Source organism: Petaurus breviceps, unplaced genomic scaffold (genome assembly GCF_028583685.1).
Source record: "Petaurus breviceps papuanus isolate PSGF00001 unplaced genomic scaffold, PetGlider_PUasm1.0 186, whole genome shotgun sequence".
NCBI classification, from domain to species: Eukaryota; Metazoa; Chordata; class Mammalia; order Diprotodontia; family Petauridae; genus Petaurus; species Petaurus breviceps.
Window position 1 is genome coordinate 58,538,864 of NW_027185798.1, and position 27,782 is coordinate 58,566,645.

The following is a 27,782-nucleotide window of genomic DNA, read 5'->3' on the forward strand; positions in this document are numbered from 1 at the left end:
AGATAGATAGATAGATAGATAGATAGATAGATAGATAGATAGATAGAGAGATAGACAGACAGGTAGATAGACAGACAGATATAGATAGATGGATAGAAAAAGATGGATATAATATGTATTGTCTTACTACAAACCAGACCTAGATTCCTGTAACATTCTGCCATGATCCTCAGCATCCTCAGACATAGAACTAATAATATGAACAAAAGACTACGCAATTAAGATTTTATAAAATAACCACAGGAATAGGAAAGGGTCTTGTAGATCATCTAGTTCATTCCTTTCATTTTCATAGAAGAAAAAAACGGAAGCCCAAAGAGACTGAGTGATTTTCACAAAGATGCAGCTAGACAAAAGTCAAGTCTGATGATACCAATGTTTTTGCCAACATAGTATATTGTTGTAATGTGTTCAGAACAGTTCTCATCAGAAAAAGAGATGCCAGGAAATCACCAGAACTAGCTCTGAAAATAGTAGCACAAAAAAGCCTGAAGCTTGGAAAAGTGCCTCTCCACCCTTAGGTAAGCTAAATCCAACTTTAACATAAAGTTCAAAGTGAAGAAATAGGTTATAAAAATGAGCAAAAAAAATAATTTGACCATAAAAAAAGCTACAGGTAAAGGGAAGACTAAGACATAAACTCAGAAGACAACACTGTGAAAAGTTAGGAACAAAGCCTCAAAGGAAAATGCTAATTGGACCCAACCCTATAAGAGTTAAGGAAAGAAATAAGAGTGGTAAGGAAAAACTGGAAAAAGAAATGAGGGTGATGCAAGAAAATTATGAAAAGAGAATTAACAAATTGATAAAAGAAGCACACAAAAAAATTCTGAAGAAAATACCTAAAAAAATAGAACTTGGCCTAATGGTTAAAAAAAGATACAAATATTCACTGAAAAAAAGAACTCCTCAGAAAGCAGAATAAGTTAAATGGAAAAGAAGGTACAAAAAATTCAGTGAAGAAAAGAACTCCTGGGAAAAAAAACAGAATTGGCCAAATGGAAAAAAAGTACAAAATCTTTCTGAAGAAAATTTAAAAATTTAAAAATTAGAATTGGGCAAGTGGAATCTGCTACTCCATGAGACATCAAGAAACAATAAAACAAAGTCAAAAGAATGAAAAATAGTAAATATCCCATTGGAGAACCACTGAGTTGGAAAATGCATCAAAGGAGAGATAATTTAAGAATTATTGGACTACCTTAAAGCCATGATAAAAAAAACAGCCTAGACATCATCTTTCAAGAAATTATCAAGGAAAACTGCCCTGATATCTTAGATATCAAAAGGGAAAACGGAATTCAAAAGAGATCCCAAGTATTATAAACAAAGTCCAGGGCTCCCAAATCAAAGAAAAAATGTTGCAAGCAACCAGAAAGAAACAATTCAAATATCACAGAGTTACAATCAGGCTAACACAAGATTTAGCAGTTTCTACATTAAAGAATTGGAGAAATTGGAATATGATATTCCAGAAGGCAACATACACTCAGTTTTGCATAGAAATGTAACTTGGCCAATAGGAAAACAGGAGGGGGAAAGGATGACAGAAAGATTGGAGGGGGAGGGGAAGAAGGATGATAAAATGAAAGACAGAATAACAGAGGTAGTAATAAGATGCAAAACAGACTTTTGAGAAGGGGCAGGATAAAAAGAGAGAAAAAGAAAAAGAAGAAAAAGAGATGAAGGGTGAAACATAGTAATCATAACTGTGAATATAAATGGAATAAGCTCACCCATAAAATGGAAGGAGATAGCAGAATGGATTAGAAACCAGAATCTAACAATGTTGTTTACAAGAGACACACTTGAAATAGAAAGACACATACAAAGTTAAAAGAAAGGGCTGGAACAGAATCTAATATGGTTCAGCTAACCCAAAAAAAGGCAGAGATAGCAATCAAGATCTCAAGACAGAGCAAAAGAAAAAAACAGACCTAATTAAAAGTGATAATCAAAAAAACTACATTTTGCTAAAAGACAATGAAATTTTTACAAAAAGTTTCTCAGATAAAGGCTCCATTTCTTAAATACATACTGAATCAAATTTATAAAATAAGGGCCAGCCTCTAATCTGTAAGTGGTCAAAGGATGTTAAACAGGCAATTTTCAGGAAAAGAAATCAAAGCTATCTACAATCATATTAAAAATGTTCTAATTCACTATTGATTAGAGAAAGGCAAATTAAAACAACTCTGAGGTAGCTACCTCACACCTACTGGAAATTATAGGTGCTGGAGGGGATGACAGAAAAATAGAAATACTCATGAAATGTTGTTAGAGTAGTGAACTGGTCCAACTATTTTGGAGAACAATTTGGAACTAGGCACAAAGAGTCATAAAACTGTTCACACCCTTTTATCCAGCAATACCTCTAGTAGGTCTGTATCCCAAAGAGATCAAAGAAAAAGCAAAGTGACTTATATGTACAAAAATATTAATAGTAGCTCTTCTGTGATGGCAAAGAATTGAAAACTGAGGTGATGCTCATCCACTGGGAAATGGCTGAATAAGCTGTAGCATATGACTGTGATGGAGTACTATTGTGTTGTAAGAAATGACAAAGGTGATGGGTTTTGGGAAAATGTGGAAAGGCCTAAATTTTTTTAAGATTTAAAGTAAATTTGTTTATTTTTAGTTTACAACACTCAGTTCCACAAGTTTCTGAGTTCCAAATTTTCTCCATCTTCTTCTCCTCCCCCCCCCACCCCAAGATGGCATGTAATCCAATATAGGTTCTACATATACCTTCACATTAAACAAATTTTCATAATAGTCAAGTTGTAAAGCAGAATTATAACAAATAGAATGAACCATGAGAAAGAAGAAACAAAACAAAACAAAAAAAGATTTAAAGTGAAGTGAGAAGAATTGGGAGATCACCATGCACAGTTAACAGCAATACTGTAATGCTGATCAACTGTGAAAGACTTGGCTACTATGATCAATACAAAGATCTAAGACAATTCCAAAGGACTCATGATGAAAAAATGCTATCCACTGCCAGAGAAAGAATGGAGGAACTCTGAGTGCAAACTGAAGTTTAATTTTCTCACTTTCTTTGTTTTTCTTGTATTTTTTTGAAATATGGCTAATATTAAAATTGGTTTTCATGATTTCTTATATATAATTTATATCATACTGCTTGCCTTCTCAGTGGGTAAGGTAGGGAGAAAGAGGGAGGGAAAGAATTCATAACTCAAAATTTAAAAAGAAACAGATACTAATTCTATTCCCAACTCTTAATAACTTAAGCCAGTGTTCTCCAAGGTGAAATATATGCCTCAAAGAGGCATGATTCATTAGAGCACAGGAAGAATATATGAGAATAGCTATTTATATTTATCTTTTAAAAAAAACTAAGAAAGAAATTAAGCTTTGTCATACTGCACATATGAGGTGATACAAAACCCTGATTCAGCACATAGGTCAAATGATAATATATCACATATCATATTCAAGATATCCTGAATTCCACAAGCCAGCAACGTTTGGCAGAGGTGCCCTTCTACTCATTCACTCAATTTCTGCATATCCTGGCATAGTTCAGTTTACATGTGCCCAGCTAAATTTATTTATGGATGGTAGGACCTAGTTTAAACTAATTCTCACAAAATGGACATGTGGCCTAAAAACATTCCTTGGGAAAAATGCTAATAATGAAAACACAAGAAAACAATAATGAAATGGCAGAAATGACACTTCTATTCTTAATATGAGGCTCACTGTCAGTCATATTATGAAGTAAAAAGAAAAAAGACAATTTTATCTGACAAATCGATCCAAGAACTTAAAATTGTCCATAAGATTATTTAAAATATATTTGTATTTATTATAATTATTATTAATGAACTTTTCCCTAGTGTATATTGTGCCTTGAGATAATTAGCTAAAGATAATATTATGATTAACAAAACATTTTAAAACTAAGCTTTTGTTGACAAAAAGATACAAAAACTTTCATATCTGTGCATTTCAAAAAAGAAAAAGAATTTTCTAACCTGTCTAGATATCTTCCAAATGAAGTATTTCATTAAGTTTGGAATCTACATATCAAAAACATTGTTTTATTACATATTATTATCAAATTTTGGCCATATTAAAAAAGCAAATGATCAATAATAAAGGAAGATCAAAATTTGCTAGCCCAATTTCAACAAAAATTTTTGCAGACATGGTAGGTAGTACTGAAAAGTGAGAACCATTATTTACGAAGTATCTGGATTACTTCTTTCATTTGGATGTATGTATCTTTGAAAGACCATTATAGCCACGTACTAAAATAAACTAAACTTAGAAAAAGACCTTCAAATTGCTTATTTCAAGTTTTTTTTAATAATAAAGCATATCCAATTACATAGGTCTAATTAAAATATGAATATTTCAGTAAGATCAAAAGTTTCTTAATGCTAAGAAATCAAGTTAAATTATTTTAAATATTGCTTTTCAACTTTATCTTATCCTTAACATATATTTTTATATATCTTATAATGAACATAATATAAATTGTTTAACAGAATATATATAATTTATAAAATATAAATATGTAAATATATTGGATGACCACTAAACATTTTCTACCAAGAAGAGAATAAAACAAAAAGTTTAGAGATCACAGTCTTAGGCAATCTCTAGGTATTGAAAATAAACTAGATTTGTATTCAAAGGAATTGGGTTCAAATTCCACCTGCTTCACTTACTACCCACATGACTTTTGCCAAGTTGCTTAACCCCTTGGGCACTGTTCCTTTACAAAATGAAAAGATTGGCCTACCTCATCTGTAAGGTCCATTCCATTATAAGGCTAAGATTTTACAAATCTCTTGGTACCTTTGTTATCAGCATCAACAAAATGGATATAATGTTCTCACTATATCAAATCCACTGAAAATTATCACTTTAATGTCCCTAAATTGGTCAATGCCTTTCTTCAAGGAGCTCCATTCAAATAAACAGTGTTATACATCACTAGTTTTTCTCTTACTGCAGGAATAAATTAATGAGATTACTAGGTTAGATTTGTTTTTAAGGGAGAATTCAAGGAAATCTGCACTTGTCTACATAGTGATAGTTAGACAGATTATTCTACAGAACTATTTCTAATATTTAAAAAGACTGCATAAGGAGAGGTATTAAAATACTAATATTTTTAGAGAATGAAGGTCCATGTAAAAAGCTAATATACCATGACTTCAGAATGTTTCTCCCTCAGTTTTCTTAAATGATATTGTGCTTAAAAATTGGCTCTGCAGAGAAAAGCGTTCTTTCCTAAATACGGTAGTGTACTTTAATTGTAATAAGACAAAAGAATTATTAAATTTTATTATTTTAACAGCATTTTCTTTCATTCCATTGTATAGAGCCACAGAGAAAATAATATTTACACTCCATTTTAACAACTTGTTGAGATTTACAGAATCACTGAATCTCAGAGTTAGAAGGAATCCTGGAGCTGGTCTAGGGCTTCTAGGGCAAAACACACCTGAACAAGAATTTGGTTTTCAAATATGTCTGAGTGGGTCAGCCTTTGCTTGAATATTTCCTATAAAATAAGAATTCTACGACCTCCTGAGGCAGCAGGTCATTCCACTTTCAGACAGTAATAATTGTTAAACACTTGTTCCTAACCTCAAGCCTGAATTTGACTTTTTGCAGCTTCATCTACTGATCTTAGCACTGTCTTCTGTGAATATGCAGAACAAAGTTAATCCCCCTTCCAACAGACAAGCTTCAGCTACTTGAAAACAGCCATTTATTATTTCATGAAGCTTCATATGGTACAATCTCTAGATTTCTGACAAGCCTGGCCACCCTCCTCGGAAGGTCTTCCTGTTTATATCAAAGTGCTTCCTAACACGTGGCACCTAGGACTGAATAAAAATAAACTACCTGTGGTCAAATCAGAATAGAGGATTACTGTTTTCCTCACCTTTCTAATGCAATGTCCTACAATATTCTGAAATGAAATAACCAATTTTGCATTTGATTTGAATCTCCTATAAAAACAAAAATTGTCTCAAACTTAAAATAATTATATATAAACAACATAGTTAAAAACTACGACTATAAGCATAAGGCTAAATATTCAAATGGAATTTTGTTTCATTTTTAATATCTATAATCTGTTATGCTAAATAAATTGAAATAGGAGAAATATGTTGATGTCTGTTCTCTGCTAAGATTTTTAGTTCGAAATGCTATACAGAAAAACAAGACATTCTTTTTTCTAGATGTTGACACTATTATAAGTCACAGAACTTGGGCAGCTAGGTGGTGGAGTGAACAAAGCACCATCCCTGGAGTCAGAAGGAACTGCGTTTTCAAATATGGCCTTAGACACTTAACACTTACTAGCTTTGTGACCTTGGGCAAGTCACTTAAACCCAATTGCCCTGACTTACCCTCTCCAAAAAGACAAAAAAAAAATAAGTCACAAAGCAAAAATTATAAATTAGTATATATAGTACAAATAAGTTAGTATAACAGCTTTATAAAATTTGATGACCAGAATAATTAAAATCTTAGGCAGGAACTGACATCATAACCAAACCTCCAAGGCTGCTGTCTACCATCTAACATCATATCCAGACTTTACAAGGAGCCTAAAAATATCTGGGCATTTTCAACAGGAGCTGATCATTTACTGGAAATACAATCCAAAATATTAATTACAATCTGCCCAACTTGGTTAAAGACTATCAGAACCCAAGAGCAAACGGCATTATTCAGGAGAATTAGCATAGCTTAAAGATTCTAGTTGTTCCTTTCTCAGGAGAGTAACTACAATGGTTATCTACATTTAGAACTGTGAATCCGCTGGGGCTGATTTCACAGATGACTGCAAAGAACTTCAGGAAATTATTTACAGATGCACATCCATCTTATTTGAGAGGAAACAATTGCTTCATAAGCAAGGCATTGTTGATCATTCCCTTCTCCTGACAGCTCCTTCCTCCCTTATCTTCTTTGGCACTGAACTCTACAAGGTCTCCTCCTGCTCCAATGGCCCTGCTCCTCCAACTGCTTTTCTTTCCTTCTAAAAACAGATCTGTTCTCAGATCTCATTTTTTAATGTTCTCCTATTGTTGATTTTATCTCCTTCTACAACATCAACTACATTACCCCTACATGGATAATTCCCCAGTCTATATTTTCAGTCTTCAACCCAGTCACATGAGAGCAAAATATTACAGGTAGAAAACCCAATGCTGTCCCTCCAATGTGTCCCTCAAATGAAAGCTGGCTAGACCCTGTCATGAAGCTATGGGAGGACAGTGACAAAAGTAGCCAGCAGGGTCAGGGATCGCTAGAAGAAAGACTTAAATCAATGAGATTACAGAAGTGAATTGAGTACTTAAGTAAACTTTCTCCCAAACCACTGACCCCACAATTTCAGACTGTCTTTAAGCAGATGTTCAGATGATACCTTGGATTTAGCATATCCAAAACTGAATTCATCTTTCTTTCTCTCATCCCTAAATCTTCTCTTCCTCTGATTTTTCTATGAATGGTCTATCTTCCCAATTACCCAATTCAATTCAATAAACATTTACTAAAGCAGATCTTTATGTTAAGAGTGGGAAAGATGCACAAATAAATAAGACATTTTATCTCTGTTGTCATGTAATTTACAATCAGGCAAGGGGATTTGGGACAATACAATCATCTTCAAAAATACCCAGATTCATCATCAATCGATTACCAAATCTTAATGATTCTTACATCTGGCCCCAATTTTCCATTGGCACTGCCACAACCTCAGCCCCTCATGATTAGTTCTTCTTGAACTAATCCAATAGCCAACTAAATAGTCTACCTCCCTCCATTCTGTCTCCTTCCTTCCTCCAATTCATCCTAAACTACTTTCTCCTGACAGCATGAGGCTAGCAATGGAACTCTTTGGCTGCCCATTTGTTATAGCCCAGTCTCACGTGCCACAAAACTTTATCTGTTGCCAAGATAATCTTGCTGATAAGCAGGTATTACACATGGCACTTACCTGCAGAAATATCTTCAACTTGTCACTGCCTATGAAACAAAGTCTAGACTCTTCAGCATTGCATTAGCAAACCCAAGACTGTTCATAATCCGGCCCTGATCTATTTCTTCAGTCTTACCTCATGCTAGTCCCCTTGTACTTACAATATATTCCAGCCATCAAGTACTACCAGAACATTTCTGGCATGTTCCCGACTACCTGTTCTCTGTTCACACCATTTCCATTGCCTAAAATGGTCTTCCTCTCCAACCTCTGTTTCCTGAGGTTTTTCTCTTTCTGTGCCTGTTTTATTTCCCTTAGTAGTATAATATTTAAGTTGCATGAGGCTCACAGGAGCATAGTTAGAAATGAAAAGGACCATCGAAACCATCTGGTCTAACCTCCCCATTTTAAAGATAAAGATAAAGGCCCATCCACCCAGGTTTGGTGATTCACCCAAGTTCACATAAGCAGGAAGCCTGAGAAACAGAACTCAGAAGCAGAGTCCCATGAGTCCAAAGCCAGCATCTATTCCTTCCACTCTAGATTCATTTCTTAATTTCCCAAAGCACTTAGCTCAGTGTTCTGTCCTGTACAAGTATATTATGAATGTCAGCTGAGCTAAGTTAAAGGATGTTTTCTCCTGAAGGATACCTACACAAAGTGGCAAGACACTGTTTAGCTTGTTCTATACTGCGATGTGTCAATAAAACTGATGGAAGGCAATCAGGGTTTACTTTCCAGTAATCCCAGCTGTGAGTTGACAAGCTCCCTGAGCTAAGCTAACCCATTCTTAAACAAACAGACCAAAGAAGTGCTAGGTCCATTTTTGTGCTGTGAGGAAGCCTAGTCAGACTCAGTTTAAAAAACATATTTGTGACATACAAGGGAGAATAGAGATATCTGTACTGGACATTGCTGCGTCCTAAGAGAACAATACAGGTAAATGCATAGCATCATAGATTCAGAGCCAGAAGGGGACTTGGAAGCCAGTGACTCCAACCTCCTCGTTGAACAAGTAAGAAATAAGGTTAACTTATTTGCCCAAGGTTTTCCTGACTCCAAGTCTATTGTGCTATCAACTATGATTGCTATCAGCTATATATATCAACTATATCAACACATAAACACACATACATACATATGTCTATATATATATACACATACACACATATAACTATCTATGCTGCCTCTCATAATCTAACATTTTAAAAAACATCAAACTTAAAAAAAACACACACACAGATCCAGACCAGTTCCACAGGCTTACCTGAACCAAGAACTGTCTAAAAGTAAGTAGTGTCATGTTTAAAATGAAAGATCTTTGATTTCATTTATTACTTCTAGGAACAATATAAGTTTTCAGTCGATGGACAAAAGCTCAAAATAAATCACTTAAATTTTAAATCTTAGACTCATAGGGTTAGACAGGGTCTTGAAGATCATAACCTCCTTCATTTTGTAGCTGAGAACATTTGAGTCCTAGGACAAGGGAAGTGATTTTCCTATGATCACATAGCAACTCTGCTTCATAGAGTGGATTAAAGCTCAGGTGCCCTGATACACAAGATCAGAGCTCTTTTTAAAATATCTAAGACTACAGGGCAGCCACGTGGTGCAGGGAGTAAGAGCGCCGGCCCTAACACTGGTAGACCCAGAATCAGTTCCAGCCTCAGATATTTGGCACTCACACAAAATAACTGGCCATGTAACCTTGAGCAACTTACTTAACTCCAGTTGCTTAAAAAAATATCTAAGACTTCAAAATTCTAGAAGAAATGAGTCATAATAGTACAATGTCACAAAAAGAAGTGCTTTCTTCTACAGATGATGGCACTCAAAATCAGGACAATTGTCCCATCTTCCTTTGCCATTCATTTTTGGTTGTGAGTAAGCTTAAAAACACTCAGTATGGTAAACCAAGACTCGATTTTCAAACTTACTGTGAATTTCACATTTATTCTCAAATATAAGAATTTCTCCACCTTATAAATAGGTTTACATACTCAAATTTATCCATAAGCCATTTGTCTGGACCTCAAAATACGCTTTCCTTTGGAAAACGTTATAGAAAATATTACAAATGGTAGGTAAGTCCTTGGTTTAGCCCATAATAGTCCATTACTATTTCACCCATGATGTAAGTTACTGTACATTTGAAATGGGGGAATAACGCTGTAATACCAATATTAAAACAAACAGAAAGACAATAAAATTGGGGAAAGTGTATTTAATTATTATTTTCAATGCTAATACCCAAAAGCATGTTTAATTAAGATATTGAAAAATAAATGGAGACTTCTAGAAATTCCCATGGGGGGAGGGGTAACTTGTAGACACTTTCAAGGACTTTAGAGGTTAATGACACTAGCTTTCATTTTGTCTAATTTTATTTCAAAACTTACAGATTTTTTGTGACTACATGTCTGTCTATCACAGTTATAATTATTTTGGGGTTCCTACTCAGAACAAAAAAAAAACTTCCATAAGAACTAGTCAATGTTATAAGAGAGAGTGTAAGGAAGGTGGTTTGAATGAATATTTGTCTATCTGAAAAAGTGTTTGCTTGAGGGAATTAACTGATTTGTGAAATAAAAGACAAAGAAAAAGGGGAAAGTATGTCACATATGCAACTTCCAAATGAGATTTTTAAAAAAGTGGTAGTAAACCAAGGATATTATATTAGCTCCTTATTCTAGCCACTAGATGGCATTTACAACTCTGGAAAGCTTGGTTGATGTCCAAATGAAAAGAAACAAAATAAAATTATGTTTATATGTACAGGAGCTTCACAAACCAAGTGTCTGTAACCCAGGAAATGCCTATATGCAGAACAAGGACTTCCAAAGGCAGCTTAATAATTTTCAACAAAAGATAAAGACAATCATCCTTAGTAGGAAATTGCAGGTAGATTATCATTTTTCAATTGGATGGTCTAATATCCAGATACTAAGCCTCTTAGAATTTCAAAGCACTTTATAGTAATGCTCTTTTTTCACATTTCTGGGTGGCAAAAATAAGCTACGTCACTAATAGAAAAGAAAAGACGGTCCAGAAGAGTAATGAAATACAGACAGATCAAGTTACAAATCACTATGGAAACTTAATTTAGACTCTCCTGTCCACTATGCTATGAACCTACTCAAACACAAAAGTTCAACAAGGAACTCAAACAAGGAGCAGGATGTTCTTTTTCACTATTTACAAGAGATTTGTTACTTAGAGAAAGAAAGAGAAACAAGTTCATACTCCAATCAGTTGTTTACAGAAAAGCTAATACAAAGGTGTTCAATAGGGTTTCTTCCCTGCCTTATGCATAAGTTCTTAAGACATATGCAAAATTCTTCAACTACCTTTCATAAGTACAAAGCAATCAGTTGTGCTTTAATATGTTGAGGGTTTGATGTGTTTTGTTTTGTTTTTTAGAAAGTAACCATATTAGTTACTTTCAAGAACGGATGTCCACATCCTAACTAAACCCAACTGGGTTGTTCTTTTTTTTAAAGTTTCCACAAACAGTAAAACTGAGACAAATACAGGTAGTCCCTCATTTATATTCAATTCACCTGTGCTCTTAACAACCCACAATAGGGCAGCTTATAACAATTTTTCAGCCCAAGATAACTTAGAAGGTTAACAGGAAAGATACATAGTGCTGGGGTGAGACTGGAGTGCAGTCAAGCCCAGGTAATCCAGCAGCAGGCCTTGGGGACAACTAAATCAGCAACAGAAGCTTCCAGAGCTCTCAAACCACAGAGAATAAAGCAGTCAGACAACTGGTCAGAACAAGATTACAGGGGTCCCTTTGCTGACACTGGGTGCAGGATTCTTTTGTACTGCCCATATGCAAAATCCAGGTCACAGTCCTGGGTCACAGTCCCAGGGTGAGGAAGAGTACTAGCAAACCAGAACTTGTGATCACAAGGAAGCAAAGATTCTGACCACAGTTTTCAGGCAGAAAAGAGTTCTGGTGGTCACTCACAGACCAGAACACAGGCCAAAAGAATTAGTAAAAACACCTACCCTTATATTATAACACCTTGGAAGAACTGAAAAGACCCCCAAAACTAGCTCTGAAAATAGCTGCACAAAAAAATCTCAAATTTGGGACAGTGCCCCCACAAGAAGGGGCCCAACTTTCACATAAAGTTAAAAGTCAAGAAATGGGCTGGGAAAATGAGCAAATAAAAAAAAGAACCTGACCACAAAAAGTTACTATGGTGACAAGATCAAAACACAAACTCAGAAGAGACAACTAAGTCAAAACTGTTATATCTAAAGCCTCAAAGAGAACTGTGAACTGGTCTCAGGACCAAAAAGAATTCCTGGAAGAGTTCAAAAAGGATTTTAAAACTCAGATAACAGAGGTAGAAGAAGAATTGGGAAAAGAAATGAAGGTGTTGTAAGAAAATTATGAAGAGAGAATTAACAACTTAGTAAGGGAGGCACAAAAAATGCTGAAGAAAATAATACCTTTAAGAAGCAGAATTGGCCAAATGGAAAAAGATACACAAAAATTCACTGGAGTAGGATTCATTAAAAATGTAATTGACCACATGGAAGAAGTTGTACAAATTCACTGAAGAAAAGAACTATTTAAAAAAAAACAGAACTGACCCAAATAGAAAAGGAAACACAAAAGCTCATTGAAGAAAATTAATTCCTTAAAAATTAGAATTGGGCCAGTAGAAGAAGCTAATGACTCTAGGAAACTTGAAGAAACAATAAAACAAAATTAAAGAATGAAAAAATAGAAGAAAATGTGAAATACCTCATTGAAAAAACAACTGACCTGGAAAACAGAACAAAGAGCAATAACTTAAGAATTATTGGACTACCTGAAAGTCATGATCAAAAAATGCATAACCTCTGACTCAGCAATACTACTACTAGGTCTATATCCCAAAAAGATTAAAAGCAAAAAGGAAAAGGATTTATACGAAAAAAAATATTTATAGCAGCTCTTTTTGTAGTGGCAAAAAAATCAGAAATTGAGGGGATACCAATCAATTGGGGAATGACTGCATAAGCTATAGTGTATAGTTGTGATGGAATACTATTTTTCTATAAGAAATGGCAAGCAAGGCGCTCTCAGAAAAAAACCTGCAAAGGCTTACATGAACTGATGTAAAGTGAAGTGAGCAGAACCATGAGAAAACTGTACACAATAACAGCAATACTGTACAATAACCAACTGTGAATGACTTAGCTATTTTCAGCAATACAGTGATCCAAGAGAATTCCAAAGGATTTATGATGAAAATACTATCCACCTCCAGAAAAAGAACTGAAGGAGTTTGAATGAAGATCAAAGCATACTTTTTAAAACTTTTATTTTTCTTGTTTGTTTCTTTTTGGTCTATGTCTTCTTTTACAACATAATTAATATGGCATCATGTTTTGCATGATTGTACATGTGTAACCAATTTTAAATTCCTTGCCTTCTCAATAAAAGGGGCAGGGAGAGAAGGAGAGAATTTGAAACTCAAATTTTTTTAAAAAAAACTAATACTAAAATTGTTTTTAAAGTGTAGCTGGGAAAAAATAAAAGATTTTTTTAAATAATACTTCAAATCACTAATATGAAAAATACAAACTAAAACAATTCTGAAATCTCAACTCATACCTAGAGATTAGCAGAGATGACAAAAAGCAAAACCTATATATGTTTGAGACTATGAGAAGACAGGCCCAGTAAAGCATTACTAGTAGAACTCAACTGGTCCAGCCATTCTGGAAAAGAATTTGGAATTATATTAGAAAATAATCACTAAATTACAGATGCCCTTTTTGCCTTCCATGCAAAACACTACTAGGACTATATTTCCAAAATCAAATAAATCAAAGGAAAAGGAAAAGGTCACATATATGCAAAAGGATGCTTATACATACAAAAAAAAGGATACATACAAATATATTTATAGCAAAACTTTTTTTTCCACCAGAATAAAAAAACTAGAAGGAAAGTGGGTATCTATCAAATGGGGAATGACTGAAAAATTATGGTATGTTTATGTAAAGAAATACCATGACACTGTAAGAAATGATGACTATGACAAGTCTCCAGAGAAACTTGGGAAGACACACAAAGTGATACAACAGAGCAAAGCAGAGACAGAATAATTTACAGAATGACCATAATAAGATAAAGGAAAATAACAGGAACAGACATCAGGACTTTGATCCATAAAACAACCAAGAATGCCTTGAGAGGCCTATCTGTTAAAAAAAAAAGCCTCTTGCCTTTCAGCACAAATTTTCAGAAATGGTCAATAGATTGAACTATTTTTTTCCACAACATTTATTTAAGAGGAAGGACACATTTGAGAGAGTGGGGGGTCAAGTCACCAAGAAGCATCAGTAACAAAATAGGAAATGATCATCAACAATTTTTTTTAATTTGAAAGCTAAGAATTGAGGCAGAATGGTAGAGAGAGTAGAGAAAGGTGGCCTCAGAGTCAGGAAGAGCTCCCATCTCTTTGGATACTGGCTGTGGAATCCTGGGCACAATACCAGTACCCCTTAGCAACAATCTTAAGACTTTTTTTTTTTTGCTTTTTGGAGGACAATTGGGGTTTAAGTGTCCAAGGTCACATAACTAGTTTTTGTGTGCTGGATCCAAACCCAGGTCCTCCTGACTCCAGGGTCAGTGCTCTATTCACTACACCACCTAGCCACTCCAATCCTAAGACCCTTAAGTGGCAGAAGAAGTGCCAATCTACATAGGTAGAAGGAATTCCTTACTTTTAGATCTATGCATACATAGATAAATAGATATAAACATAGAAGTATATAGGCACATATAAAACCAAGGACGAGCAGCTTTCCAGAGGATGGCTGCTGTGAACAGCTTTCAAGGTTCTGATTACATATTATAGCGAACACTCTATTTATTCAGTAACAAATAAGAGCAATACATTCACAGAAAATCAAGGTACAGCATTCAGAATGTTACAACTTATCACAGAAAATCAAAATACAGCATTCCTCATGTAACAACTTATCACTAAAATGGCCACATAGTTTTCACCACAGTGGTCACACAGTTTTGAACAAAATACAATCATTTAGTCAATCAATCACTTAGTAACTCAATCATTCAATCATAAAGTACAGAAGGACAAAGTCCTCTACCCATGGGGCACACTAAGTTACAAATCAGTCACTATTCAGTCATCAGTCACTATTCAATCAGTCACTACTCAGTACCCTCTTAAGGGGTAGTGGGAAATACACAGACCATCCACCCCACAGTCACAATTTCATCACTACTCCACACCCATGGAGAGGTCTATTCATCTTGACTCAGGGCAGGCTTTCAGCTTCCCTGGATCCCCTTCCATGGTTCCAGCTCCCACCTGGACTCACCAAACTGTCACCTGGCTTCAAAGGCAGACAGCTCCCAGCTCCTTGTCCAGCTCTCTGTGCAGTTCCTGTTCCATGCTGAAGCTCACAGTGTCCAGTCCACCTTAAATACCTCACAGTCTCTATTTCTGGGAAGTCAAGGCTTAACAAAGCCACAAATAGACAAAGTACCGACACCACAGTCATGCCTCCTCTGGCAGCTCTGTCTAGTCTTCGGAAGTCTTCAGCAGCTCCAGCTGGCCCTCAGAAGCTCTCGGCAGCTTGGTTGGCCTTCGGAAGTCCTCAGCAGCTCAGCTGGCCCTCAGAAGAAGCTCCACCACCAAAAGTTCCCAGAAAATTCTGACTTCTCCAGCTGGGGTTTTTCCTTATACACAGTATTGCTCCTTCCTGTCACATCAGCAACAGCAGCTCCCTGTTCAGCCCCTTCTTGTTATGTCAGCAACATACCTTCTGTTTCTTTAAAAGAGGCTTAATTTGAAACTAGGTGCTAAGTACCTCTTAGCTTAGCAATACAAAGGGATCTTCAAATTTCATTACTATTACAGCATGTATATGATATGTACGTACATATATTTATTACACATACATATATTACATATACACATATATGCTACACACACAAATACATATAAGTGTCAGCACTTTATCAAGCACATAAATTAGAGTAAAATCACTAGTGGCACCCATATGGCATAATGAATAGAGTTGCTGCACTTGACATCAGGAAGACATGGGCTCCAATTCTGCCTCAAACACTAGCTGTGTGATTCTAAGCAAGTGACTTGACCTCAGCCTCAGTTTTCTCAACTATAAAATGAGGATAATAACACTTCCTTCACAAGACTGTTATGATGAACAAATGAGATATCATATATAAAACACTTTGCAAATCTAAAAACATTTTATAAATACTAGATATAATGATAATTGTTATTAATGTAAAGTTTGAAAAATACCATACTATGGACAATTGAGAATTTTCATAGAAAACAAAGAATCCACATCATTATTATATGTTTTCTGATTCTTTGTATTGTAACACACTATCAAGTAAGGGAAGAGTTAGTAAAAACTTTGCAGGTGGACTGATTTATTTTTTAACCCAGTACCCAATATCACAGATATTCAGTCACTAAATAATGAGCACCTAATGGGTGTAAAACACTGTCTTGGGCTCATGCTGGAGATACTAGAATCTCTACCTCACTGAATTTAGCAGCAGGTGAGCTAACACATGCCCACAAATAATTATAATCCAATGTAAAATATAAAAGTGGAATAAGACAAGAGCAAATGAAGCAAGGTATAGATTTGGAGGAAAGGAGAAAAGGCCTTAAGCTTCAGGAAAAGACTCAGAAAGGATATGCCACATAGAGCTTGTGCAAGACTAGAAAGGATGAATTGCACAGGCAGACCTGGAGAGGAGAAAGCCACCACCACTATCACTGTATTGGTCTTCATTTACTGTTAAAGCTCACAAAGAATTATCAGACTGGTTTCCAGAATATCTGATTATCAATGGAGCTTTACACAAGAGTTTCTAGCCAGAGTTGCTCTTCTGAAAATACAGTAACAATGGACTGCATAGAGTAGACCACAAGGACAGGAAATTTATATGTCATATTCCCATTATAATTATCCTTTTCCCCTCAGTGTAGGTCAGCATTGAAAAAAATTAAAATAAAACAGCTTTAGGAATATGTTAACGTATGTAAATCTTGGGCGTTAACTCAAATACAACAACAAAAAAAGAATAAGTCAAAATTAAAATAGGCATGTTCTCCCCACAATTATACAGAATATCTTGGGAGACAATGGAAAGCAGATTCACACTTGCACTGGAATGGAGAGTTATATCTGCTAAGAGCCAAATGACACACAGGAGGGTAAGGAGAGAAAATCAATCAAGTGTTATATATAAATGGAAAGCAATTTAGTGTAGTTTAATTTTTTATCCTTAAGAGAGAAATAACCATTTTAGCTTGAATACAAGTTACTCTTCCTCACCCATTCACATATTCCCCCCCACACTCCAAAACTGGTTTATACAAAACTTGAGCACAGGCTTTCTTTCTCCTCCCTGCATGGAAAGTGAACTGTAAAGTGAATGGCCCTTTGACCTCTATTAAAACTTAAAATATCAAGGATGTGTTCCCATGACAATTTGTGTGTGGAACCCTTGCCAGCCTGTATATATACACTCACTGGAGTTCAACAAAATATATACTCTTTACTGACACAAAGATGCAAGCCCCTAGAAGGCAGTTAAGAGGACAAGATAAAATCTAAAAACAAAAATATGGAGTGTAAGGTTCTCACTTCCAAACTGGAAACCATCCCCAGGGCAGGGGGAGGGGGAGTGGAAGGGGGGGGGGAGTGTTAGAGTAAACAAACCCAACAGAGCAGTGAGTATGCCCCCCCTACTGCTGTGATGCTATTTAAGAGGAGACCTCCCCACTACAGAGAGCAGCAAGGTGCTTGAGGAATGTATGCCGGGGTACACCAAAGGCATGAAATAATAAGCACTCAACAGCTTTTTGTTAAATGGATGTCTAATAAGACTGTGCTGGGTTTAAAAAATAATAATAATAATCTGAAAAGTTTCCACCAACCATTTCTTCCAATCTTTGCTAGCGTGTTAAAATAAGGAACTAGAAAATGTATGATAATCATCATATGGGGTTTTTTTTCAAGTTTCTATTTAAATTCTTAACTATCCATACTCTGGCTTCTAGTAAGCCTTTCTTTCTTTCAGACCCTAGGTCTGTGATCCCACTCCAATTTACATGCCTGATAAAGGATTTGGACTGAATGAAGACATTCTGTTATATCTCTCTGAAGACCATCACTACTCAAAGCAGGTATTCCTCAACTTCTGCACCAGTGGCAATTCAAAATGTCAGGGAATACTAGATTTGTAGACGTAGGTTCTGTCATCCAAAACCTTTTCTGGTGTTTCTTTTTTTTCTCCAGCATAATTAATCAAGGATCAATCTTCAAAGGCCAACAAATGTAAAATTCACAATAATTTGTAAATGCAGACCTTTGAAAAATGAGTCTTCAAAATAGCATAATGCTAGAATTAATCTCAGCATGTTTAAGGAAAAAAATTATTCCCTTTTAAATGATTTTAAATTCTTTCTTTCTAACGTCCCTTCCAGACCTAAATATACAATCCTATGATCCCCAATCCGCCTTGTATAAACCAATACCATTGGCTACTTTTTATGAACTCTGTATTCAATGTCTAAGCACATTCATGGCTTTCTTAACGCTTTCTTCACTTTACTTTTCCAAGTAAAATGATTTAAGAGCCAATTAGTCTTTTAGAACAGAGAATTCTATAGATTTTAGAGAAAAAAAATTCTTAGGAATTCATCATTAGCAGCCACCTAGCCAGGAGAGGCCTAGTGGCAGCAGCAGACTACACTTCCAGCAATCAAGAGAGGTAATGCATTCAGAGGCCTTGGCAAAACAGCCTGTCAGCTCTCACAAAGAAAGCCTGTACCATATTACTGGTACTCATACATGTCTGTGAGCACAAAGTGGCTTATGAAATACTTTGTCCAAGGCCCTTCATTAAGAAACAAGACAGGCTCCACCTCTGTTTAAAGGTCCAAAAAGCGCTTATGGTGTATTGTACAAAGTAAGTGTTTACTGTTTATTGAACTGAATAAGGGAAGAGAGGAGGTCTGATTATTATTTGTTACTTTTGTATTTTGGGGAAAGGACCACAGAAACTTACTCACATAAAACTTTTTTTTAAAAAATAAAGTGTCTTCCTTAAGTGTGTAAAAAGAAAAAATGAAGTCAGCAAACTGGGTACTCCTTTCCTTGACATGAGATTGTAACCTCCATACACCTTGGCAAATTATCAAATTATCTTTATGAGTTCCTTAAGACACCTCTCCCCCAAAAAAACCCACCACTATCAGCTGGTGGTGAGAATAATAATTATAAACAAAACTCTAACCTCATTGGCTTACTCCAAGATCAAATAGGATAATGTTTCCCAAGAAACTGCTTTATCATGGCATAAAGGTGACCCTGAGTCTTTTAACTGTATGAGTGGTGCACAAACTCTAATAGGTCCTTCCAGAGCTAAAAAGACTTCAATTATGGGACTGACAATGTGTCTCAAGCCTACTCCAGTTAAACTTGGAGACTCATTACTAGGGGATTCACCACAAAGTGGCAATTTGTTTTGGCCACAGTCAACTCATGCGTATCATCTATGCTAAGTAAGGCATAGGGAGAGAGATTATGACGGCGTGCATCAATGGAAGGAGCACCCATACTGACAAAATTCTGATCGTTTTAGGTTTGTTTGTTTTTTTGAAGCAATCGGGGTTAAGTAACTTGATCAAGGTTACACGGCCAGTTACTTCTGGGTGTGGTGCTGAGTGTCTGAGCCCGGATTTGATCCCCAGGTCATCCCAACACTGGAGCCGGTGCTCTTACTCACTGATCCACCTGGCCGCCCCATCGTTTTAGGTTTTAAAACTGAAGAGAGAAGCTAAGTGGATCTCTTAATGCAGAAGCACAAATTTTGCTTCTTATAAAATAGTCCTAGCTCTTTCCCAATACAATCTCAATGCATCTTCATGTCTAACTCAAACACGCATTTGTTTGTTATTGTTCAAGGCTTTTTGACACACTGCAGAGATCTATGCAAGAGATTTTTTTTAAATAAGCACTTGGGGTTAAGTAACTTGCTCAAGGTTACATGGCCAGTTATTTTGTGTAGGTGTTAAGTATCTGAGGCTGAAACCGATCCCGGGTCTCCTGACTCTGGGGCTGGCGCTCTTACTCATTGCGCCACCTGGCCACCCCTGCAAGAGATTATTTTAACTATGAAGAATATAGGCATGATTTATGGTGATATTCTGGGGAAAAATGTCACATGCTGAGCTATATAAAAGATCTTGGTGACAAATTATTCCAATTCTATCAATGAAACTCCAAACAAATATTCTTCCACAATATAACATACTCATGAAAATGACCTTTCACTCCAGAAGCCAAGATTATCCACCAGCAAAATTTATGCATGCTGAATGACCTCAATAATGTATTTCATATTTATAATTATATAAGCATCAATATATCCTATTCAACTCAATAGGCTTTTATTAAGTATGGGGAAGGGTAGCAGGTGATACGAGAAAACAAAGTTTGGATGATGTGTTTTAAAGACATCATAACAATAAATGAAAGATAAATAGCTAATGTTCTTTATTAGCCAAGAAAAAAAAAGATAGCCAAGTAGTAGAGATCATTGAGCTAAAAATCTGATCTGTTCTCTATAAGTGACAAACTAAAGTACTTAAGCAAGCCTAAGTGGAAAAAAAAGTGGAAAAAGACTAGTAGCAGCAGCTCACATTTTTATAGAGATTTAAGGTTTAACAAAGCACTATGCTCACAGAAACCCTTTGAGGTAGGTAAATAAGTACTCTTATCCTCATTTTTACAATTAAAGGAAAAAACAGGCTCAGAGAAGAAAAGAGATTTGTCCAGGACCACACAGTCAGTAAGTGTAGGAACCAAAATCCCAACCTGAGCCTCCCCAGTAGCTTGGTAAAAAGAGCAGAGGCTTCTGGGACAAGGAAGAGAAAGCCTTCAGCTCTATGACAACAGGTGAGGGCCTGACCTCTTTTGGAGCTGCCAAACAGGAACCTAGAGAATGAAAAACCAGCCTGACCTATTTAAAGACGACAAAGCAGAAAATACAAATCCTGTAAAAGCATTTTTAGTTACCAAATAATCTTTTTTTATTAGAAAATGGGAGGGAATCATTTTCCCTCCATTATCCCCCTCAAATCAATCTCTCTTTTTCTCCTCTCTCTTTTCTCTCTCCTTCCCTCATTTCTTCTTCCCTCAATCCCTCCTAATCAAAGAGTCAAAAATATACAATCTCCTGGACTTCTCAAACTACTAATAAAGAGGCACAGAAAATGCTGCTGGATGATAGCAGTCGTTTTTTTTTTTTTTATGATTTAAGTACAAAAGAGAAGCGATTAAATTCCCTTTGAAGCAACAGAGTACTCTTGATATCTCATTCTGCTTTATTGTTTCACCTTTCAACAATGTACATGTTTCTTTGGCTGAAAGAATCAAAGATTTCTTGAAATACAAGCAACTCAGAGATGATCCAATTCAACTCTCCAAGTGATAGATGAATCTTGTTCTCTAGCACATTGATAATATAATATCCAACTTCTGCCTGAATAGTTTCGATGACAAGTAGCTCACTCTCAATTGCAGCAGTATTTACAGTTTTCAGACAGTTCTAATGCTTGGATAGTCAAACTGAAAACTTCCACCACGTGGACCCTTTGGCTGGCCCTCTGGATTCAAGGCTCTTCCTCGATAAGCCAAACCACTCTTCTCCCCACTGGGCCCTCTTCTAAACAGAAGAAGATCATCATCATGCCTACAACCCTGCCCCCAAGAAGTTTTCTTTTCTCTTTGCTAAAACATCCTCAAATATTCCATCTGATAATTATGTCACACAGCATCCATTCTCCTCATTATCCTGACACATTCTTACGTACATATTTTCAGTCTGTTAGTATCTCTTCTAAAATGCAGCACCGGTCATGGTACCAACTGTATACCATGACCAGTGCAATATATGAAGGGACTATCACGTCACATTTTTGTCAGTTTGGCCTAAAACTGAACTAGGGAGCTTTTTGCCCCCTCCCCAATCATATCTATATTGAGTCTACAGTCGATTAGAACCCACAGAATCTCAAGAGTTGGAAGGGACTGCAGAGGTCACCTAGTCCAATTCATATCAGAAGATAAATCTCCTATATAAAATCTCTGGTAACAGATGACCTGGGGTTCTGTCACTTCTAGCTGCGTGATCTTGAGAGAGTCATGTCCCACCAATAAGTCTCAGTTTCCTTTTCTAACATAAAATGTTAATTCTGAGGAAGTTGGATATAATGGGAAAAATGCCAGACTTAAAACCATAACAACAACAGCAACGGACAGCTGTGTGACCTTGAACAAGTCATTCGATTTTTCTGTGCTTTGACTTCCCCTTCTGTAAAATAGAAATATAATAATACACTTTCTGCCTAGAGAATTAAACCTTAAAATCACTATAGAAACAAGGGCTCTTTCTATCATCATCATCATTATTATTTGGATTTTCTGGATAGCTATCACATAATCATAAAATTTCACATCCACACTTAAGGGGGCAAAGTATCCTTTACCACATAAATAAGTGGTCACCCAACCTTTTCTTGAAGACAACCAGTGAGAGATATTCCACTAGCTCCTGTGTCATCCTGTTATACTTTCAGAGAGCTCTAAGTGTTGGGACATTCTTCTTTACCCCAATCCTAAATTTGTCTCCTTTACACCTCTCCCTCCCTGCCCCCTCCCCTGCCCTTTTGATCCTCTATCTGACACTTCTGAAACTAAAAGTAAGAAATTGCACTGGATTTGATGTCAAGAGAGCTAGGTTCATGTCCTGGCCCAGTCACTTGTTATCAGTGAGCTCCTGAGAAATTCACTTACCCTCTCTATATCTGTTTCTTCATCTGTAAAATGAGAGGGAAGGTGGATTTTATGACCTCTGAGGTACCTTCTAGCCCATGATCCTAAGCCTATTCATTTTACCATGTTACAGCCATTCCAGTACTTAAAGACAGTAGTCAAGAGAGAACAAGATTAGGAACGCAGCGAGCTCAGCCCATCTAGTCTCCTCACTACATGTAACAAATAAGAAAGGTCTCATCTTTTTTACACTTCCTGCTGATTTTGCATGTTAATTATTTCAACTCAAGTTAAACTCAGCTCATCATTCCAGACCATTGATAACGTTTTGCATCCTGAATCTGTCAGCCAATGTATTTAGCTATCCCTCCAAGTTGTCTATTATCCAGAAATTTGATAAGCATGTCTTCTATTCTTTTTTCATCTGAGTAACTGATAAAAAGGTTGAAAAGAATAAAGTCTTCAGGGTGGCTAGGTGGCATTGTGAATTGAGCACCGGCCCTGGAGTCAGAAGGACCTGAGTTCAAATCCGGCCTCAAACACTTAACACTAGCCATGTGACCTTGGGCAAGTCACTTAACCCCAACTGCCCTGCCTTCCCCCCTCCAAAAAGCAAAAAAAAAAAGGGGGGGGAGAAAGTCTAGGCAAAAACTCAGAAATAAGAGAACAGATGCACACAGAGGTCATAAATCACATCAAAAGAAGAGACTTTTGACTTCATTAAAATCACAAACTATGGAACAGTCAAGGCTCAAACCTGGATCTCTCTAGGTCCTTACTGTCAAATAAATCCTGCTTTAGTACAGCTTAAGTTTTATACTTTCAAAAATGTATGTTTTAGACTCATGATGGAAAATGCTGTCTACATCCAGAAAAAGAACTATAGAATCCGAATGCAAATTGAAGCATATCATTTGCTCTCTCTCTTTCTGTCTCTCTCCTTTTTTTTGGAGGGGTGAAGGCAGGGCAGTTGGGGTTAAGTGACTTGCCCAAGATCACACTGCCAGTAAGTATTAAATGTCTGAGGCCAGATTTTAACTCAGGTCCTCCTGACTCCAGGACCAGTGCTCTATTCACTACACCACCTCACCACCTCTCTCTCTCTTCTCTCTCTCTCTCTCTCTCTCTCTCTCTCTCTCTCTCTCTCTCTCTGTTTTTGTTTCTTCTTTCTTGTGGTTTCTCCCATTGGTTCTAGTGTGACAATAGGTTTAATATGAATGTATATGTAGAGCCTATATAACTTTACACTCCATTTTGAGGTGGGGGGAGGGGAGAGATGGCGAGAAAATTTGGAACTCAAAATCTTATGGAAGTGAATGTTGAAAACTAAAAATAAATAATTTTTTAAATGTATGTTTTATGTTGAATACAGTTGAACCACAATTCTCTTTGCATAGAAGACATTCCTCAGATTTGTTGATCTCTGTTTTGTGACTATTTCAGCTAGATCTATTATTATATCTGAATTTGTACTGTTACTTCAGTCTTCAAAGCCATTTATTGATTTTATCTCAGCTGATCCTAACATCAACCCTCTGAAGTGAGTTAGGGAGGATAATATCCCAGCCATTTACCCTAACTGACATATTTCCTCTTTCCTTTCCTCAGTCACTCCCCCACTTCCAACTACTCATACCTTCCATCTATTCTCTATCTAATAGCTACCTTGTCCTCATGCTGTCTCTCCCATTAGAATATAACCTTCTTGAGAGTAAGGATACCTTTTCACTTTTCTCTATATCCCCAACACTTAATACGGTACCTGGCATATAGTAAGCATTTAATAAATACTTGCAAATAATATGGAAATGTTTTACATATTTGTACATGTATAACCTATATCTGACTGTTTACTGTATCAGAGTGGGAAAGGGGAGGGAGGGATAGAATTTGGAACTCAAAATTTTAAATAAAAATGTTTTTAAAATGGGAAATAAATACTTGTCAATTTTTTTTATTCTTTGTTACAAGGAATGGTTTTATGAAGAGGGAAAGGGATGGGAATATATTTAGAAATTAATTTGATGTTAAAAAACGTGATAACCATGTTGGCTTCTTTCATCAAACCAGAAGATTTTGTGAGTTTCTTAAGGAATTAGAGCCTTTCCAAATCTGAAGGAGCCCCAACCCCTACTGTATTATTGCAGCAAGGTCTAAGGATTCTGGTGGCAAAATAAGGCAAATTTAAATGTACCTACCATACTTTCTTTTAAAGGATTCCTAGAAATGTCTCATGGAAATCAAGGGTTCTCTAAAACAATGGCAGAAAACTTGCTCCATTAGACCATGTCAAAGTGAACAGCTGTGGGAAGGACAAACTGGGAAAAGTGTAGATGAACTGCCCTTGATGTCAGCCTTGGCAATCTTTGGAACCTAGACACTAACTGAATCAATTAACCAACAATCATTTATTAAGCACGCTTTAGGTGATAGACCTGTGCAAGGCAGCAGAGACAACAAAGACCAAAACATGAAATAATTCTCATTCTTAAGGACTTAGACTCAAGGGAAGAGTATTCAAGCTGAGATATTTTCCCCTCCCTTCCCAAGAAAGGATATCTCTAAAAACTTGACTAAAGCAAGATAAAGTCTTGAATAGGAGACTGAGGACAACATCCTAACCACAAATCATCACCAAAACCCAATAGGAAAGAGCAGATACGGCTCAAATTATGACTTCGTGACAGGCTTTCTATCATATAAATAGGCAAGGTATCAATTCTCCAAATTCAAATGAGCAGTAATTACAAATGCAAAATCTTTAAAAGTAAGCTTTGTGCTTCATTTAGATTAATTCAACCTACCACCATATCTTACAAGGTAACATGACAACAGCCACATTTGCATTTCGTTTTAAAGGGAGAAAAAAACAGGCTAATGGAAATGCTAAAACCAGAAAACTGTCATAAAAGTAGAGACTTCTATCTACTCTATTCTCATCCCACAGATGAAGAAACTAAGACTCAGCGAAGTTAAAAAGATTTGCCTAGGATTACACAGTTAATTAGTGGTTGAGCTGGGATGAGGCCTCTCTCCCAGTCCAGTCCTTTTGCTGTCTATTGTGTAATAACCGGAAGAGAAAAATGTGAAGTGGGTTTTGAAACAAGAAAACTTCATATAGCCACAAAAGACATGGAAAAAGACCAAGGAGGGGATGGGTGAACTGGAAATGAAGACCCAGAGGGCCACGAGTGATCCCAAGGCCACAGGTTCCCCACCCCTGGCCTACTCAAGATCTCTCCCTAAAAAGGTCCCATACCAACAGTGGGCCCCCAGTCTGAAGAAAAATGTGAACTAATATCCTAAGGATGATGGTTTAACAGAATAGCTCTTTTCCTACTGCCATTAAACCAAGGCTTGGCAAAAGGTGGCTTCAGGTCACCATGACCCCCTAACCATTTTATCATAAAATCCTCACCAAAGAAAAGCATTGTCTCCTAATGGATAAAGAGTTAGCCTCAGAACCTGGAAGATGGGTTCAAGTTCCACCTCTTACACACATGGGCTGTGTGACTCTGGGCAAGATAATTAATTTCCAGATTTTCTAAGGAAACACTTGAGCCACTAAATTGCAGGAAACGTTCCAAGCTGCACTCTTTCACTAGAAATTCCCTATACAAATGAACAGAATCGATACAAAGAGGATTAAAAAAAAGTAATTAAATACAAGGTAGTCTTAGAGGGAGGGCACCAGTAGTTGAAGGGATGAGTACAGGCTTCATGAAGAAGTGGGACTTGAGGTGCATCCTGAAGGGAGAGAGTGAGACATTCCAGGTACAAGGCAGGCCAATGCAAAGGCCCAGAGATCGTGCTATATATCTCTTGACGGTGAGCAGATGGACATTGAAACAGACATACATCCACATATGTGTATCTACATATATATGTGTGTATATGGATGTGGACATGCCATGGTCAAGTCAGAAATTTTTTTTACTTGATTATGCATAGATGCTTATAAGGGTTTTGTTTTTTCTTCTTTTTTCTAATGAGGGAGTGGAAAGGGATAAAATATAGATTTCTGTTCACTGAAAAATATTAATTTGATTTTATAAAAAAAAAAAATAAACAGGGGAAGCTAGATGGCACAGTGAATAAGAGCCCTGGAGTCAGGAGGACATGAGTTCAAATCCAGCCTCAGACACTTAACACTTACTAGTCATGTGACCTTGCAAAAGTCATTTAACCCCAATTGCCCTGCCTAGCCCCTTCCAAAAAGCAAAAAAAAAAAAGACAAGAGATGAAGTATCATGTGTAAAAACAAAGAGAAGGCTAGTTTCAAGACTTAAATCTAGGTATTTTCATTTCTGATCCATTTCTTTTCTTCTCCAAACATGCCAGTGTAGGAGTACCCAAGTGCACCCACAGTGACCTACTTGGGCATTTTAGGCATCATTATCCTAGGTTGAGCTATGCAAACTTAGGAGTTAGGCAAAGCGTCACTAGACACCAGGACTCCCCCTAGTACCACATGTGATCCCAGAAGTACTTTGTCTTGTAGGCGGAGATCGATCTCTCTTTGAGCTCTTCTACCTAGCCTTCAATATCCTTCCATAGATGCTCAATGACCCTAATTTGGGTCTTAATCTGAAGCTGAAAACCACTGACACGTCACCTTTATTTTGTCCACTTTCTTTGAAAACTAAAAAATTCATTGTGCTTCTAAATTTTAGGGCTGGCTCTAAGATCAAAAAGCAAATTTGTCAAGTCCTGCTTTAAAGCAACATATACAGTACATGGACATCATACATACATACATACCACGCGTCCTTCCAATAGCTGTCTTCAATGTATAAAAGTAGTCTACAAATCACCAAACCAGAAAAATGGTTTTTTGTTTTTCTAAAGTATTTGCTAAAGAAAAAAAAAAAATTTGAGACTAATTCCAAATGTAATCTCTCTCTCTCTCTCTCTCTCTCTCTCT

The 27,782-nt window shown here is 36.4% G+C and overlaps 1 protein-coding gene across 2 annotated transcripts in view; it reads right to left on the minus strand.

Moving 5' to 3' along the window:
• Nucleotides 1-27,782, minus strand: part of CDC14A (cell division cycle 14A) — a 208,905-nt gene that overhangs the window by 125,534 nt on the left and 55,589 nt on the right. The gene's annotated exons all lie outside the window — the stretch shown is intronic.